General features: G+C 38.7%; 1 long non-coding RNA gene across 1 annotated transcript; it reads left to right on the forward strand.

The window, feature by feature from the left end:
• Positions 1 to 1997: 1997 nt before the first annotated feature.
• Positions 1998 to 16690, forward strand: LOC124309625 (uncharacterized). The gene is made up of 3 exons (XR_006909270.1): positions 1998 to 2008; positions 14850 to 14855; positions 16385 to 16690. It is a non-coding gene; the product is annotated as an uncharacterized LOC124309625 (long non-coding RNA).
• The last annotated feature ends 2208 nt before the right edge of the window (positions 16691 to 18898 follow it).

An 18898-nucleotide genomic window follows, 5' to 3' on the forward strand; every position in this document is an offset into this window, starting at 1 on the left:
GTTACCGAAAACTCACATCTTGGTAAAATCAGGAAATCAAATTGAGTGGAATATATGTACACATATATATATATATATATAGAATTCTTCATCTAAACTAATTCCGAGAGGTGCCAGACTATTGATCAGGTTGATCTGACATGAAATGCACCATATACGTGCATATTATACATATATATAAATTCTGATTCCATTTGGAGCAATTGCAGGGTATTAGATTCGATGAAGTAGTGTATCAAACGTTAATCATGTTGAACATTGGAGATAGAAATATGTATATAGCCCAACTTGTAGAAGTTTGTGAAGGTTTCCGGGGGTGAATAACTACTTTTTGCCATTCTGAGAATTGTTGCATCGTTATTTATCGGTAGTTGGTTGACGAGGTCATTGTTTATTTCATAAGCAGTGCTGAAGTAATTTGTTGTAAGCATGAGGCAAAAAGTGTCGAAACGTGGTATATCGGCTCCGTCGTATGTTGTTTCATTATTGATGCGTCTAGTGTAATCCGATTCTGCAGTGCGATATTGTCCAAGGCAGGCTTTCAAGCAGGATATCTCGAATTTTCGATATTTTTCCATAATTGATAGTCCTACGTTCCACCAGATCAGAGGAGCGTAAGCCATGATTGGTCATATCAGAAGTTGATAGCAGATTATTTTCGCTTTCGGTTCTAATTCTCTATTGAAGAAAATTCTGTGGTTGGCTTTCAGAGCGTTTCTTGCTTTTTTCAGTTGTGTACCGTGGTGTTTATTCAGTCTGAGAAGGTAGTCGAAGTGTACTTCGAGGTATTTTACTACATCTTTGTTGGGGATTGGTGTGTTTTCCCGAATACTTTGGTCTCCAATTGTCATTTGGAAATGTTTTATACGAGGAACAGTTAACGGAGAAATTTCGTTAAGTGTTTTTCGGAATAATATTGTTTCACTTTTCAGCGGATTTATTTTCAGATTCCAGTTTCTGTAATATTAGTAAATTTGGTTCACACGGTGTTTAATTTTTCCTGAATTGTTGGGATTTTTCTATCGGCTACGTAAATAACTATGTCGTCTGCGTACGCTCCGGAGTGTGTGTCATTACCTGTGTTAAGGTTGAAGCGATTTAGGATTTCGCTGTTGAATATATTGAAAAGAACCGGGGAAGTCACCGATCATTGTTGCAATCCTTCTTGAATTCGGAATGAAATTGTTGATTGACCGTAGCCATCCCAGGTGATGAACGTTTTGTTGTGTATCATGGCGCAGATGAGAAGGACCAGGTTATGCGGAAAGTTGAGGTGATGTAATTTGTATATTGATCCGTTAAGTCACACCGAGTCGAAGGCCTTTTCCAAGTTGGTTAAGGTTGCGTTCACCGTTCAGGAGGTGTTTATTGATGTCAGATGAGAAATTGTGGATTGCGTGGACTGTTGAATGTTTCGCGCTGAATCCATACTGATTATTAGGGATTATCCGGTTTGCATCTGTGTGAGACGTGAGTTGAAGTTTGTTGAGTTTTTCAAAAATTTTACTAATGTTGACCGTGAGACTTATAGGCCTGCAGCTCGCTGGATCTGCTCCGTTTTTGTCTTTTTTTTTATCGGAATTACTTTGGCTTTTTTCCATCTGTCCGCATAATACGAGTGGTTAAAGCAATTTTTGAATATAATTGTATAATCTTTTATTAACGAAGGGGGGAGATGTTTGAGCACGATCATCGGTATGTTGTCTTGGGCACTGGAGGTTTTGTTTATCGCCTTTTGGAGAATCAGAGCAATTTCAGCCTGACTATGAAGGAATTTTGTCCCGTCTCCCTCACGTATGGGGAGATGAGCTAGGTTATCATTATTGAAGTTGGTGTGTGTGATGTTGTGTTACCTCATATGTTGAACTATTATTTTTATTTCTAATGCAGCTGTGTCAGCAGTGTGTTTCATTTCAGTTCCCTCGTTAGAGTATCTCAGGGAGTTAATTGATTCGATGTATTTTCCAATGATGTTGAGCTTCGTTGATGGATTTGTGAAGATGTATTTGTTATTGTTTTCGATGAGAGGAGCGTCGATTAGTATCTCATGTGTTAAAAGAGCGTTATTGTTAGTATCGATGGCGAGTGGGTCGATTTTTGGTGGTTCCTTATATCAGAAGTTCCTAATTATTCTTGGAAAAAATTCAGTTGAGTCTCGGTAATCAATGCCCCTTGCTTTCGCCTTCCAGTATTCCGTTTCTGTTTTTCTGAACTGTGACTTTGGTTGTTTGTTAATTGTTTTGATAAGGGTTTTGATGTTCTGTTTAACCTGGGCATTTCTGAGATTGTTTCTGAATAGAAAGGAGATTAGTGATGATTTGTATGTTTGTAGTCTTTTAATTCTATTGTTGACGTATTTTAGACATCCTGCTGTATCGTCGGGTTTGGTTTTTGGTACCATTGAGTTGATGGCTGCTGTGATGTGATCTTCAATTTTAGTTATATGCTCATCGATTTCCGTAATTGTTAAGTTTCGGTTTTCAGGGAGACGATCAGTATAGTTATCTTGTAATGATTGCGAGAAATTTCTCCAGTTCGTATTTTTGTATTTGAGTCTCGGTTTCGGATGTAGGGGAGATGCGAAGCCCAAAAAAATATCGCGAGAGTCGAGAGAGAAGCAGATGGCGTTATGATCACTATCGTATAGGAGTGTATTGAGTTTTTTGTTAGCGTGGTTTTTAAATTCTATGCGTGAATCAGCGAGGCAATAGTCAGGAAACGATCCTGACCTCGGGAAAGTAGGTTTACCTGCGATGTCTCGGGAAAAACGAATTAGATCTGGCCAGATCTTTAAATTGTCTCTATCTGATGAGATCTGGCCAGATATAATCAGATCTGACCAGATATAGTTGATAATTATTTACATGAGATATAACTATATCTGATCATATCTGGTTGAGTTTCCAGCCCAGATATAGTTATATCTGATTAGATCTGATTATATCTGGTCAGATCCATTTATATCTGGTCTGATATGACATTTTAGACGTGATCGGATCTAATAATATCTGGTCAGATCTGATCAGATATAACTATATCTGGGCTGAAAACTCATATTAGATATTATTAGATCCGATCATGTCTAAAATGTCATATCAGACCAGATATAAATGGATCTGACCAGATATAATCAGATCTGATCAGATATAATTATATCTGGTCAGATCTAATTCGTTTTTCCCGGGGTATAATGTACTCCTATTGGTGACACCGTGTTCTTCGTCCCAGCTTTTAAGTAAGGGGCCTCTTTCGTTGATCTTGGAGTCGCCCCAGCACGTGTGCCTGGCATTTAGATCACCGGCGAGATTAAAATAAACATTGTCGTTTCCCAGATTATGGTCTCGGTAGATTTTGTTGAGCTCTTCGATAAAGGTTCTTTTATTATTGCAGACTGCATAGATGCTGAATAAGAGTAGAGTATTATTTGAACTCATATCGTTTTTTAACAGTGTGTATTCTATAACTTTGTTGTTCATCGAGTTTGATTGTAGGATTTGTGTGAAGCTGATTTTTTTTTTGATCATTATTGCCGTTCCTCCTCCGTTTCTGGCGTTTGGTCGGTCTGTTCTAATCAATACGTAGTTTTGGAAACTTAGTTTATGTCTGTAATTTAGTTTTGTTTCTGAAATCAGAGCTATATCGATTTGGTTGTTATTAATGAATTCTTAGAGGTCGTATCTTTTTTTATTCGCTCCCAGAGAATTTACGTTTATTGCGCAAATTTTGATTTTGTGGTCAAGGATGTTGTTATTCCTCTGATTATCAATTTGCTGTGTGTTTGCGTTCCCAATTATTTAGTAATCAAACTGATTCATTAAAAATTCGATATTTCGGGAATGATCAGTTAATTTCTTTCTAATATCGGTCAATTGTGATTCCAAGATCTCTAACATGCTGTTTTTAAACTGATCCAGCAGTCTCTCTAAGTTCGGGAAATTATTATTGTCGTAAGTTATTTTGTTGTTGTTGTTGAATGGGATTTTATTATTGTTGTTGTATGAAATGTTATTGTTGTTGTAGATGTGGTCCTCGTGTCCGTAAAAATCGTTTTCACGCTCCTTATATTGTGGAGGATAATGGGTTTCTTGTGATTGATGTTGATTGCGCATTTCTTCGCTTCTGGGGAGAACTGGGAAATTGCTGTTATAGTTACCTCCAATGACTGCGAAAGGGATGTTAGGGTGTGCGTACTGCTCGATTTTGTTTATTTTTTCAGCTCTCAAGGATTTTCTGAACCCTTGAGCCTGCCTTTTACGATCTTGTGCCGTGACTAAGTACGGGCATTCCATATACGAAGCGGGGTGTCTGGTGTTGCCGCAGTTTGCGCATTCAATTTTTTCCCTGTCGCAGGTCTCTGTTATTTCACAGACTCCTCCTTCCTTCTTAGGGCCGTGATTTTTTCCGCATTTAACGCAACGAAACTGAAGTTGGCAATTCTTGCTCGCATGGCCGATACGCTGGCTCTTTGGCATTGGATGATTGATTTCTTCCGGATTCTCTCCCATCTCAACGGTTGGTAAAGTAGGAATTCAGTTCTGGTTGGTGTGGCCGTTTTGCTGTCTGGAAAGAGTTGAATTATATGATGGAATTTATTTTCGTTTTGTGCACCGTAGTTGAGTCTGATTACTTCTTCGACTTTGAGGTCGGAAAGATTTTTCTTGGCAATGCACTTTTTGATTTCCTCTTCGGTATATTCAGCATTTATACTCTTAAGCACAAGCGAATTTTTTTTCTCACTCTGGGGGGTAAACGTAAAGTACTCAATTTTGTTGGTTTCCAGTATTTTTTTGATTGTATGGAACGTGTCTATTTTCTGGAGCATTACTCTAATGTAATCACCGTCGGCTTGTTTTATCCAGAAATCTGCCTCTGTGATTTTGGATGCCTTTGTTACGTGGGGTTGGGCGTGTGCTGAGCGGTGGTGGTTAATGATTAATGAATAATCGAAGATTCTCCTACGTAACGATAATGAATGAAAATTAAAACTAAGAAAGACTTACCTCTCGATAAGCCGGTAATGTGGGCACGTTGTTGCCTAGTCCTATACAGGTCTGTGAGAGTTGTTTGAATGGTTAAGGCTAATTTATTAATGAAATGGGATAGGTTATCGTTCAAAATAAATGGTTGAATATGATTTTGATCGGTAGAAGATAACGTATATTCTTCAAATGATTATTTATGAAATGAATGAATGATATAAAAGAAAAACCTAATAATCATATCTGGATTTAAAGATATACAACGTCGACGGACGAATTCATATTCAAATACAGAGAAGCTGTAGAACTAGTTGAATTCGATCGTTTACGCTTCTTTCAAAACGTAGGGTTATTTTAATGATATATGAATAACATACAGGGTGGGGCATTTAAAGTGTGACAGAGCAATAGCACTCAAACTGTTGATGATACTGAAGAAAGTTTCATATGAAAGTTATATTGTTTGAAAAAACCGACATACTGAATCCTCCTATTATTTTTTCGGTGGAGGTGCTGAAGCTACGTCAAGGTCAACTCCACTTTTTTAAATAGAACCATGTATTTTTTTCCACAATATTATTACAGTACCCGTCAAACTTCTTGGCCATCGCGCGAGGTGGTGGGGGAAAGTTTGCGCATTGTACACTTACGTGCAAAAATAATATGTCAATGAAAAACACAATTTTTCATGATTGCGTTAGCTAATATAATCACTGAACGCGAGTGTACACAAGAGACCAGCGGGACGTTAACGATGCGCTGGAGGCAAGCGTCAACTGACCAACCAATCAGAGCGCGCCCCGCCTCCGCGTCCCGCACCACACCACCAAAGAGACCTATTTTTCGTTTTTGCACATTCAAGGTCGTTTGTCCAAGAAGTTTGACGGATACTGTACTGACTTTAAGACAAATTCAGCGACCTACAACACAAGGTCATTGTAGACACACGAAGTATAAAAATAGTCGAAAAATCAAATTGAATCGAAATAATTAGTTTCAAGGTAGGAGTCTCGTGAATACTTTTGAGATAGATTTTCAAGCGAATTTTCAATTTTAATAATTCAGCACATACTACGCCTGACGACATAAACGAAAGAATACGCCAAGCATGTGCCGAAATTACACCACAAATGTTGGCTACAGTTCGACGGTCTTTTCTTCAGCGAATTGACAAATGTTTACAAGTCGAGGGTCATCACTTCGAGCATCTTCTGTAGGTACCGCAACCCAAGGTTAGTAAATCCTTTGAAAGTGATTATTCCGATATGTTCCGATTTTTCGACTTTTTTCATACTTCGCGTGCCTACAATGTTCTTGTGTTGTACGTCGCTGAATTCGTCTTAATAATAATATCGTGGAAAAAAAATACATGGTTCTATTTCAAAAAGTGGAGTTGACCTTGACGTAGCTTCAGCGCCTCCACCGAAAAAATAATAGGATGGTCCAGTATGTCGGCCGTTTCAAACAATATAACTTTTACATGAAACTTTTTTCAGTATCATCGACAGTTTGAGTGCTATTGCTCCGTCACACTCTAAATGCCCCACCCTGTATAACTAAACATAATGCTCCTCCAAAACATCTATCCTGAACGACTATTATTTCTACTTCTGATCGGTTATTATTATACGATATCTCTTTTTTTAGATTGAATGTTAATAATCCAATCCTACGCTACGGATCAGTTGATCCGTAGAATTATATGCGTTACTTAGCTCTGATTTGAACCTGCAAAAATATGGTTTTGGGGCCGAGCTGAAGACAGGAGAGTGTCTCTCTAAATACCCAAGGTTAGTATCTGCAGCTAGGCGCCAATTCTACCTCTATGAGAAAATTTATATTGATATTCTTAGAAAACAATAATGAATGTTCGACAATGGATAGTGAAGCTTGCCATTTGTTTTTGTTTAATAAGATGTTATGCAAAATTTGGAATGATGTTGAAGAAGACTACTCGAATTAACTTATCTTTAGATGCGAAGTTCGGCGAGATTGAGAGCCGTCAGTCGTGTAGGTCGGTGTCCGTAGCATTCTGGGGCAGAGCCTCACCTCGAGATCGGAAGGGTTGATGGATGATATTGGTAACGATGAATCCGGTCCCTCAGTTTTGATTGATTTCGATAGGTTGATTATCAAAAAGATACTGTTCACCATAAATTTCCGAATGTTTCACTCGCGGTTTTGATATAAGATGGTTTGTATTATTATTATTTAACTAATTGTTTTACGAAAGCAATGAAGTTCTTGATTATTAAAGTAAATGCTCAATATTACCAGATCCGGATTGAAGTCGGGCCGAGCTTGGTTTCATTTGAGGAAAACGGAATATCATGAAAACGTCTATTCTCGAAGATATAAGAAATAATAAAGAACACGAAAGAATTTGGAAGGTAGGAGATAGTGAGTCTTTTCCAATCACAAGATAATATGAATTCTCAAGTTGACGGATTAGCAAGAGATTTTAGGCCGGTCACAACTAAGATATTCCGAACGCTACTAGTACTCAAGAAGGGCTAATACGGGTTGACGTTCTCGCGCTTCGCGACTTGACAGACGAAAGACGTGGCTGCTTGGGCCTGAGGGTCCAAGAGCCTACAATTGCAACTAAGTTGTAATGGTAATTAGGCAACGAAGTGCGAGACCTATCCGAGGTGTTTCTGGGTCAGCTCTTTTCGTTGGAGCGCAACCTTCCGGTCTCCGCTCCCACGTGGACAACGTTACCTCGAGTGCGACTCGAGTCTTCCTTCGGTTGTCAATCTCGTCGGTGACATATTAAAAATATGACCAAGAGATATTTACATACAATGTTCACACATTCATCCATACATCTTAATAAGTAATCTATTTTAATTTAGTTTACAATGGATGAATAGTTTATGCTAATTATTAATGATAATTTTGCCTTTAATAGAGAGGTATTATTAGGCTGAGCTCCGCTGTTACTAGCTCAGCAATTCTATAGCGCAGTTCTCGGTATGAGCAAATAAGACACAATGTTAACGGATGCCGAGGAATGTACGTGACTTCTTCTAGGACGGGTAGAACTGTCTGTTATTAGAATATGAGATTTTGATGAAATAATATCTGTGCATTGAAGAAATTGAAGAAATGAAATGAAATAGAATTTTGAAAAAGGTACTCCAAGGCGGTACGTCGGGGCGTAACACTGTTAACATTTGGATAGTTACTCTCGGGCTGATCTACGTATATACCTGTATGGCTGGCGGTTTTTGTTTCAATTTCGGGGTGTCGTTGTCTCTTTCTGTTCTGGTGTTGGAAGTGTGTGCGTTAAGATTATGTGTGTTCGGTACCTGCCTGGATGGATCTCGTTCAGTGCCTGTGACACTCATGGAATCTGAGAGAGCGTCGTACTGGTTAGTGCACCTAAATCCTGCATTATCTTTCACTCTTCTTGGTCTGGTAGCTTTCTTTGGGATTATGAACCCAGATGTCGCTGCTGCCTCATCACGGGCGGGCTCGGCGTCTGTCTTTCTTTCGATAAATATCGATCGTGATCTTGCCTTTGTGAGGTTAGGAGCGATTTTTGGTCTTGCGTTAACCAGTCTTTCGATGTGAGTCGTACCTGTAAGCCTGTCGATTTCTCTTGCTTTTTTCCTCAATTCCGCTTGGGAGAAATTATCTGAGACAAGCACCTCCCTTGGTCGTTTCTGCATTCTCGAGTTGAGGTTAGGATGCCGGGGAGCTGGTCCCCCGCACCACCCGCCGCTTGGCTGGTCTCTTTTCAATTCCCAGTCTCCTTTATTAATGTTAAAAATGATGGTGACCCACGACGGTGGGCCTAAGCTACAGATAATTGCACTTAGCTAACTAAATTCGCACTCTACCCTGATTTTTTCTTCACTTTTATGTTCACTGAAACTGCGCGCGATGTTCGCTCGTTCAAGTCTCAACGGTAAATGAACGACAACAAAGTCAGGGCGGCTGGGTGGTCTAGTGGAGCAAGGCTCCGGCTAAGCATCTCCAGACGCCAGGTTCGATTCCTGGCTCCGTCGTTAACTTTTCGAAATCACCAATTTTTCGAATTTATATCTTTCAACAATGAACTTCTCGTAATTAATGATATGCACATCCGCATATCATTTATTAGACGGTTTTGCCCGTCTTGCGTCGCTTCCCATCGGAAGCAAGAATCCAAAATGTAAACATTCATCATCTACATACATTCTTACATATAGTGCTTAAACAGACGAAAATTCTTATTCAGTACAATCTAACACGTGGAGTTTATATACTTTTATCATAATGGTAATTAAATCGTGCAGTTTATGTCATTATACTTTGCCATTTTGAAATTGAATTTTGCCATATAATGCCGTTCGGTGAAAGGTAAAAGTGTTATTTAGGTGTCACTTTAACATTGTGTACCATTGGTTTGGGTGATGTTACCATGAGAGTTTTACTGAAAAGTCAATGGTAACCAATGTAACTTTTCCCTACGGGTATTTCAAGTTCTATTTTCAGCATGAAATTTTGTGAGCTGATGAAGAGACATTTAGCATTTCAGCACCCAGCGATCACCAGATTACCATCTTATAAAGAGAGGAGCAGATTACAGTGTCCGAAATGTCAAGATAATGACTGCTCTAAGCAATGGACCTCCCACCGGCCAGGGAAAGGCAAGAAAAGGAGGTTGAGAGGGCGAGTAGAATAGCAGGCCCCTTTCCACCCGCCACCCCTCTACTGCCAGACAATTCCAATGATCAATTGACAGTTTGTCAGATCCCTCTTTATTCAGGTACAATTGCTAGTAAGATACTTCAGTGTGAGAGCACGAATAAAATCAAGTTTTGATTAAAAATCTACTCCGTTATACTTGGTAAATTTTACGTTCTCCGTACGTATTTTGTCGATTCAAAAATTTTCTGATAGAACATAGTTATTAATAATCTTGTAAACGTTTACCGATATATTTCAATACTAGAATTTTCAGATATCTCTGCATCTGCAAGAACAGCATATTTCACGTCCGTTGGTCCATCATCAGGATGATAATTAGCCAATAAACACTCTATTAGTTCATGGCAGTATTCTTCGGCTCTGTTTTTCGCCAACATCTGAAACAAATTCTTTTGATGTACTATGTGAATGAACAGAACTATGACTTCAAAGGAATAATGAGATGAGGGAATCGAAAGATTTCTAAATAAATATCTACCATAGTAAAGTCTTTGCAATCGTATTCACAGTTTTGTCAGTTATGGGATTGAATTATATCAGTATCGAAATGAATGTAAAGATCTGAACATATCCCGATGTCAATGATTCGGGTTACATGGATCTAAGTTCGAGCAAACTTTTTTACTTTATCCGTAATCGTCAACGATCATTACACAGAATAAAAGGAGCTTAGATTTGATCACTGGACTGTTATGATTATTTGTAACAACTTATGCCCTTGTTTGGGGTCTGTGAATCTTACATTGTCACGAGCGCCGCATATTTACACCGAATAATCATAATCGTGTCAATTATTTATATCGCTTTAGAGACGAGGAAACATAGCTTAAATATATTAGTGAATCCATATAAAATATTTTCTACAAAACAGTTCGTGGCATAACCAAAGCGCAACGGCGTAGTTCACGGTCAGCAACGTCAGCGTCTCCGCGGCCGCCAGATCCCGTATGTAATCAACACCGGGATGAGGCGATCGCGAGATCACGTGCTTCGAGGATGACCGTCGCGAGGCGAGCCTTTGTTCTAAAATTGTGAATTTAGCGAAAACCTCGAATTGTGAACTCAGCGAAAACCTCGCTCGCCGCCCGACGCTCCAAGGGGTGTCGGACGAGCGAGTAAAGTCAGTCCCGTTAGAAACCGCCTTAAAAACCACATCAACGGAACCCGGCTCCTTCAAAGCTACCGCGTGTAAAGTTTATAAGTCCTTTTTCCGACACCGACGATTAGAGTGTAATACTCTAATTCTATACGCGGCCGGAAAGGCTTCTCGCGTCGCGATCTGAGTCTTGTGAAGCTAGATTAAGTGCAGAACTTCAAGCCACGAACTCCTTAGAGAAGTGTAGCGATAAGCGTATGTGAGTGTTGCTATTGAGTATAATCGTGTGAGAGCGTGAGCCATTCGGACTGTTACCACCGAAAAGTGAGTAGTTGAATGAGTGGGAACAACTAGATTAAGAACATTTTGTAAGCTTCCTTGTCTCGAATTTTCTCTTGCTTTTCCTTCAGTTTGATTTCATTAAACATTTTGGTTCCATAGAAAACATTCCTGAATTTAATATTGGAATCCTCCAACCCTATTCCCGGGATCGCCCTGTAGAGGACGATCACCTCCTGACCCAGGTTAAAAATAAATATAAACCTCTACAGATACCTAGAGGGTTGAGTCGTCGCGTGCGAGACCGCTCCGCACGTGACAACATCACCGATTCTATTTATTTTTATCACATGTACAGGCCTTGAGTAAGAGTGCAACACGTGTGATGTATAAGGCTAGCTTGTCGGACAATTTCGAGCAAATTGACTTCAAAAAATTCAGGCATGTTCGTATTGTACCGGGTTCGACCGCCCAACCGGGGCCAAACATCGTTTATATGATCGCTAGCACACCAACGCGACGTACTAAAACCAACGGGGCAACACGATAGTGACGCCGACACACCGACGGACGCTCGTGATGACTCAGACGTACCGCCAGTTGGAGGGACATCGCTGACGCGCCCGGTAAGACAGTACCGCGGGAATCAACTTAAGGGGCTATTAAAGAAGCGCTGTAAACCTCGAAAACGCAAAGAGCCAAAACTCCTACACCGCTGAAGCGTTCACAACGAGACTTGGGCCACTGATAGCTTATTTTGGCAAAAAGTGGAGCGATTTTTCATTTTTGCGAAAATTCGAAAAAAAATTACAGATCGGTTACCACTCACATAAATTGAGGAAATATCACAGTTGCACCAGATGGATCGAACCATCTGGTATGATGCCACTCGACGCTGATGTAACACACATTATGAGCCCAGTCCCGTAGGATTTGATGGTGAAATGAAAAAGTGGCAGCTCATCTGGTTTGCTATCATGAAAAACACCGACGTCTAATTTTGGCGACATTTTTACCAACGTTACACGCCGGAATCATGCTTTTACATCGTCCATCACAGACACAGAGTGGCGGCGCTGGTGATATCTTCCGTTACTGGCGGGTATTGCTCGTGCTGCCACAAACAAATCACGTGGCTACTCTGTGAACTACACCCGTGACTAAAAATTTTCGAGCGATGATTGTTGCTGTAGCGAGTTCTGTAGCTCATACCGATTGCCTGTAGTTTTTTAAAACTTGGCAAAGACCGGAACTAAACGAGAATCGTAATTGATATGAAAAGAAGTCATTTACCTTGCGTTGCTCTTGTTCATTCCATAAAAACGGGAAAAGAAATAATTCGAATAATTACTCGCAGGTCTCAAGACGGCATAACCTCGCCACACTGACAACCTGAAATACAAATGTTCACAGGAGCGACCGATTTTTGGGATATAAATTCCGACTAGCTTATATTTTGACTCGTTTCATTTGTGAATTTAAACTTTTCTGAAATTGGTTCGAATGATCGACAAGGAATCGTAGTTCATCCAGCCCCCTTCGACTGACAGCTAGCACAGAGTGCACATAACCTGACTGAGCTGACAATGTGGCAGATTTTAATGTAACTAGGATGAATAAAATTGTCGTTGGGATCGAAATCCCGACAAGCTTGTAATTTCTACTTCTTTTTGTTCAATAATCTCCACTTTTTCAAAAACGATAATATATTTGAACAATCGACAAAAAATCGTAGTCCATCCAGCCCCCTTCGACTGACAGCTAGCACAGACTACACATAACCTGACCGAGCTGACAATGCGGCAGATTTGAATGTCACTAGGATAAATAAAATTGTCATTGGGATCGAAATCCCGACAAGCATGTAATTCTTACTTCTTTTTATTTCATAATTTCCACTTTTTGAAAAACGATGATTGACTCGAACAATCGACGGTAAATCCCAGTCCATCCAGCCTGTCTCGGCTGACAGCTAGCAGAAGGAACGTATAACCTGACCCAGCTGACAGCTAGCAAAACGCAAATATCACGTCGCGAGCGGCATAACCTGACCTCTCCGACTCAACAACATATTTTAATACGAGTGGGACGAATAAAATCGTCTTCAACATTAAAATAACGCCAAGCTCGTTAATAATACTCGTTTCATACATTGCTTCTGATTTTTCAAGAAAAGTAGAAATTGATTTGAATAATGGGTGATAGATAAAGAAAGTAAGAGCTGGTTTGGGGCACGCAAGACATAAGAAATGGAGTTTGTCGGCCAACGAGAGAGGGAAACTCAACGAGTCCCAGTTGCCTTTGTTTAACATGCGTTATTAAACAAGGGTAACATTGACACACTAGTTCTTCTCTCTTCTTCCAGTTCGATATTACACTTTCGGCTAATTCTTACCATAGATATATTAAGATAAAGGTGATGTGGCATCGCTCAAAGCGTCCAGGAGACAGAAAAAGATGACAAGTCCCACAGCCGTGTCTGTCCCTGTCGCGCTATTGTCGTTCAAGAGAGACAGGAATGGCGGTCAGATCTTTCTTCCTTCTCTATTCAGCGGACGTTTCCACTTACAGAAGGGCCTAACTATTCTTCGCTGCCAATATCTTCGTATCGTTATGATTCTTACATCTCTACGAGGGCACCACTCACGGCACTCCATCTAGTCCTGATTGGTCAGATAAATTTTGTGCCAATCTGAACACTATTGGGACTCTGAAATTTTCGCAAAGGATCATTTCCAGTACTGTATATGCTCTAAGCTTTCAGTACAGAATTCACCTGTTAAGTCTTCCTTACATTATGAGTCATTCGGAAATTAACGTAAATTATACGATATCAATTTTGAAATCTGCATGAAATGTTGCCAATGCTATACGTATGTACAAACATACTATAAGACTGTTTTGAAAATTGAAAATTATGCGTAATCAATATTAAGTATATTTCATAAGGTACGAATAGCAGAGTGATATATTTATTTATAAATATATTAAAACACGAGCCGTCATTAGGTTTAAAATTCATTCATTCATCCATTCCACAATTCATTCATTCCATTATTATATTGTTTAATATAGTGTATATTGTTAAAACTGGTGGATATTGTTAAAATTATAAATAATTGTAAATAACTGTCTGTCGTCGAGGCACTTTATTCTTGGATTTCACTTTTGTTATTTCTTCGTTTTACATCGTCTCTCTTTAAATAATTAATTTGAAATGTTCTTCCTCGTGGTTTAAATTTACTTCATTATTATTAGTTCGTCGATTTTCGATGTGTTATGACTTAATTTCAGAGAGGGGGACCTCCGCACCTCCTTCCGCCTGGAGAGACGTAGACCAAGCAACCCCTTCTTCTTCAATTTTAAATTTGTGACCAGATACTCCACTCCCTGGGTCTAACATCATCCGCTCCTATCGTGTTCATTGCGCGGTTATATTTGAATCATTACAATACGTGTGATTCTTATTTTCAATTTAGTGATACATTTTTATACTTTGAGTATTTTATATCAATTTGACCTCCCTGTTATGATACAAACCGCTCAGCTCTTATCTCGTAATTATTTTTATACTATACATATATGTCCAGATATTTTTAATACAGAATCTGATGTTCTTTCAGATTCTGCAAGAAAAACAATACCATTCCGATTATAAAAAAACAAGTCGACCTTCAGCACAGCTCAGCGCGCTTGTTTACAAAAAATATACCTGCACCGTATTATTTCTCCCTCGACATCGAAAAAGGTTTCTTTTAAGGTGTTTTTTCATATTTTGCTTATTGTTAGGTCTAGAGATATTAGTCTGGGGCGATTTAAAATCACCCTGTTTACCCACCCGAAAATTTTCGCGACTGCTACCACACCTCACCTGTGATGCTTGGTCAAATATGAAATGTTATAGCTAATCATATTTTATTACGATCGTCTCATTTCACGTCAATAAATTTTTTATTTTTTCATCCCGAACCAAATATATTTTTTACTTGTCATGAGAAGCCAATTGGTTCGACTGTTGTCATGTTTAGCTTCACGACCATGTCAGCACTGCAACTCAGAAGTTCCAGCGGCAATCAGTTCGCGGCTCGCGGCGTACGTTTTTATTAAACTCTGCTGCGTTGAGTGTCTTGTGTAGTGTGTAGCGCGAGTGTTGTTCAAGTGTTTCGAAATTGTCGTTGTTTATTTCAACTTTTCAAATTCACTCTTTTATTTTTAGTACATGTAGTTGTAAATTGCATGCCTAGAATGAGTGTACATACATATACACTATTACAAGTCACTCTGGGTTTAACGACTGAAAAAACAAAATGTAAAATAGTGTGAGCGTGCACATTCAATAAACTAACTACATGACTTTTTTTTTTTTTTTGTTGCCAAACCCACAGTATTGGCATTTTTTTACGCGTGGTTTTATGTTACATTGTCTCAGCTTTAGAGAAAAGAATCAAAAAAAATTATTTCGGAATTCTGTTATTTTTCACTTGACTCATGATTCATAGTGAGAATACGAATTTTAAATTTTGGAAATAAATCTGTATGGAATGTTCAGAAAGTTTTGGAAAAAAATAGTATTGCCGATGTATTTGTTTTATTATTCAGTCGGCTAAAAACTTTAAAAAACGAAAAAAATTAGAAAAACGCAAGAATGGGTGTTTCTCTATTACGTATGTAGCAAAAACTCTGAAATTTTCGCAGTTTATTCATTTTAATGTGTTTAACAAGATATAAACAAAAACTTGAAATCGAAATTTTCAGCCCCAAAACCTGTGCCACTGTTTGTGGATTGTCTTAGGTATGGGTGAAAGCTACTGTTGGCTAAGTACATGTTGATTCGCTGAGACTATAGACCATTTAAGGATATCTTATTCTTCATCGAAATCTAAGTGATACGTATTTTTTTTATCGGCCAAAAAACGGTTTAAAGGGGTAAAATCAGCCCCCAAAGTTGGGTATCCTCAGTGGTTATTTCATAGTTTCGCATACTTCCAGTTAAGATATTTGAATGAAACCAATTCGAGAATGATTCCTGTGACGAATAATGAAAAATTCATTTAGGCTGGTTACGACGGGGTTAAATAGTCTAAAACTATAGGGGTTGAGGTTAAAAAAAATTTCATAACTAAAAAACTATTGTTCGGATTTCAATGAAAGTAATTGCATTTTAAACAGCACAAAAAAGTAGGGGATACGTGTTTTCGCGTTTTCCGAAATAACGTCACTCAGGTGGTGAACTACCCTTATACACGTGCAGCAAATTCCCATTAGAATCGCACTATTTTGCTTCAATTCGTCTAATTTAACAGCACAAAGCTCTTTCTGAGGAAAAATTTAGGAGCTTCTTCGTTTCAATAAATTTCGGTTTGTAACAGTTGAATTTAGCCGCCAGAGAGACTACGGAACTCAGTGATAGGTAGGTCCGTAGGGTGGGGGGCTTTCACCTAAGCGGTGATACGACGAAGGAGAATCGATCGAGAAGTGGAAGAGAGAGGACGAAAGAGAATCGATCGAGAAGTGGAGGAGAGAGGACGGTTGAGAATCGATCGAGCGGGAAGCGGGAGACGACGGATGAGGGGATCGTCAGCAGAGTGCGCTCGCAATAAAGAATCATCACGAAAGAAGAAAGACAACCGACGAAACAGTAAACGCATTCGGATTCCCGATCGAGGAAAGCCCACCAAGAATGACGGACGAGGGAATTCGAATTGGCCGGGCACGGAATTAGGGATCTGAAGAATATCCTCAATAACGCTGATGATAAGTTTTATCTACGTTCTGACCTGTCCTATTTTATTTGTAATTTTATGAGTATGACTTTTATGAAATTGTTGTCGTCCTAGATGTCCGCCGTCCCCATTTTATTTATACATTTATTTATTCTTTTCGTTGATATTTATACGCTCCTCTTATTCGGTTCTAATTTTATCCATATATGTCATTGTGTCATACCAACGTCCGAAATTTCGTTTAAAATAAAAACAATAAAAAGCAATAAAAGAAATTTGATAACGGGAGATTTTCGTTAATTGCGAGGTGCTCCGCAATTGGAGTGAATCCTAGTCTACAAAAACCGCGAAAACGAAAAGACCGTTACAGGTTGCATTTATAACAAAAATCACTTCCAGAAATTACCGAACGGCTTCTGGTGTAGTTTCTTCTACGATCGTGAAATCTTCCGGAGCCCGGTATTTTAGTAGTTCGTGAGGTTACTGGAATCGATTGCGAGCTTAAAATTTTGGAATCAACATGGCTAATGCTATAAATACTAAGGACTTTGGTTATTATTTATTTCCAAAACATTGAAAGAAATCGGAAAGTTAACATGCAATGGCTTCTATGCCGTTGAAGAAATTCAAGGTATCTTGTGACGCAGAAGCACCAAGAGAATTACATTTTGTTTCGGCAGAGTTCTAATTTTATCTGCCTGTTGCAACATATCATGCGAGACACAAGATAAAAATAAATTAGTTTCTCTGATTGACTGGCGCGAAAACCATTCAAAGTAATAAGATTAAAATAGCTTATACGCACCGCTCTCACGGCTGTTTAAATTTGGATCTGAATTTCAGGTGACCTGTCCAATAGATGTAGTCATTATGTGCAGCCGAGCATCATCTGATATTATTGATTTTGACCTTGCAATTTTGGAATCATCACATGGTAAATGGCTAAAAATTATGTAAATATGATATTGATAGATTTATGAAACGAATCCGACGAATGAGGGAAATCGGGATGTATTTTATTTTATTAATCAGAGCACGTCAGTTTAGCTCCAAGTCTATAGTCTAATTCTCTTTCTCTTCTTTTGGTCTGATTTTTTCGCTATCCGTCGACCGTCAAGTGCACATTATTGTATAACGATGAATACAGATCTCGACTTACTACGAACCCTACAATATATTATAATAATATAATAATTACCTACTTACTGTCACATTATTTCCGTATTCGAAGGAATATAAATCACATTACTCTTTATAAGTACTTCAATAATGTAAATCGTCGAAAAAATGATAAAAACATAAGGACTTCTTGCACCAGGAACAACGAATAAGCGCAATATTATCGCATCCTGGCATTTCACAATGTGAGGAACAAGTTTCTCCGAAACCGAAGTCCACAGGATTTTCGTATCTTTCTGGCTTCACTTCTGTACAACTACTTTTAAACCAAGAATACTTGAAAAGGTTAACATACCGTGGAGATGATAATTAATCATGAGTCAGGGATTGCAATTTAACAATGTTATTTCTTAGATCATAATTCAAATTTAGATCATAATTCATCAATAAAACACTGTCAGAGAAATATCTGAAAAAATTTTTCCACACCCTACAACCTTAAACGTCAAGGGATTGCATCTTTCCGGTTGTTTCTTTAGGGATAATTTTCAATGTTACGTCTCTATTCGGAGGTGTTTTCTCACGTACAGATGCAGGGCAGTGGCCATTCCATGAATCAATCAATAGTACACTTTTTGAACCAACGTTGGGGAAAAAAACGTTGCAACCAAGTTTTAAAATGTTCTCAAAATATCATAATATGATACTACTGTACACACAACTTTTTCATTTCCATAAGTTAATAATCAGGGAATTCATAACCCGTTCATACCTGAAGTAAGTTTACCGGACTTCGATCCTTCTATGTACATTGTACACATTATCTCGTCCAAACAATGTCTGTTACACAATTGGACCGAACATACCACTTGGTTCTTTTGGGACGAAAAAAAGTGGGGAAAGAAGTATTCCTTCAGCTGATATAGTTGGATGAATTGTGTAACTGTGTGTAGTAGAAGCAACGGACTGCACTAGACATTCCACCTTCCTTTCTCCTTCGGCTG

Source organism: Neodiprion virginianus, chromosome 7 (genome assembly GCF_021901495.1).
Source record: "Neodiprion virginianus isolate iyNeoVirg1 chromosome 7, iyNeoVirg1.1, whole genome shotgun sequence".
Lineage (NCBI taxonomy): Eukaryota > Metazoa > Arthropoda > Insecta > Hymenoptera > Diprionidae > Neodiprion > Neodiprion virginianus.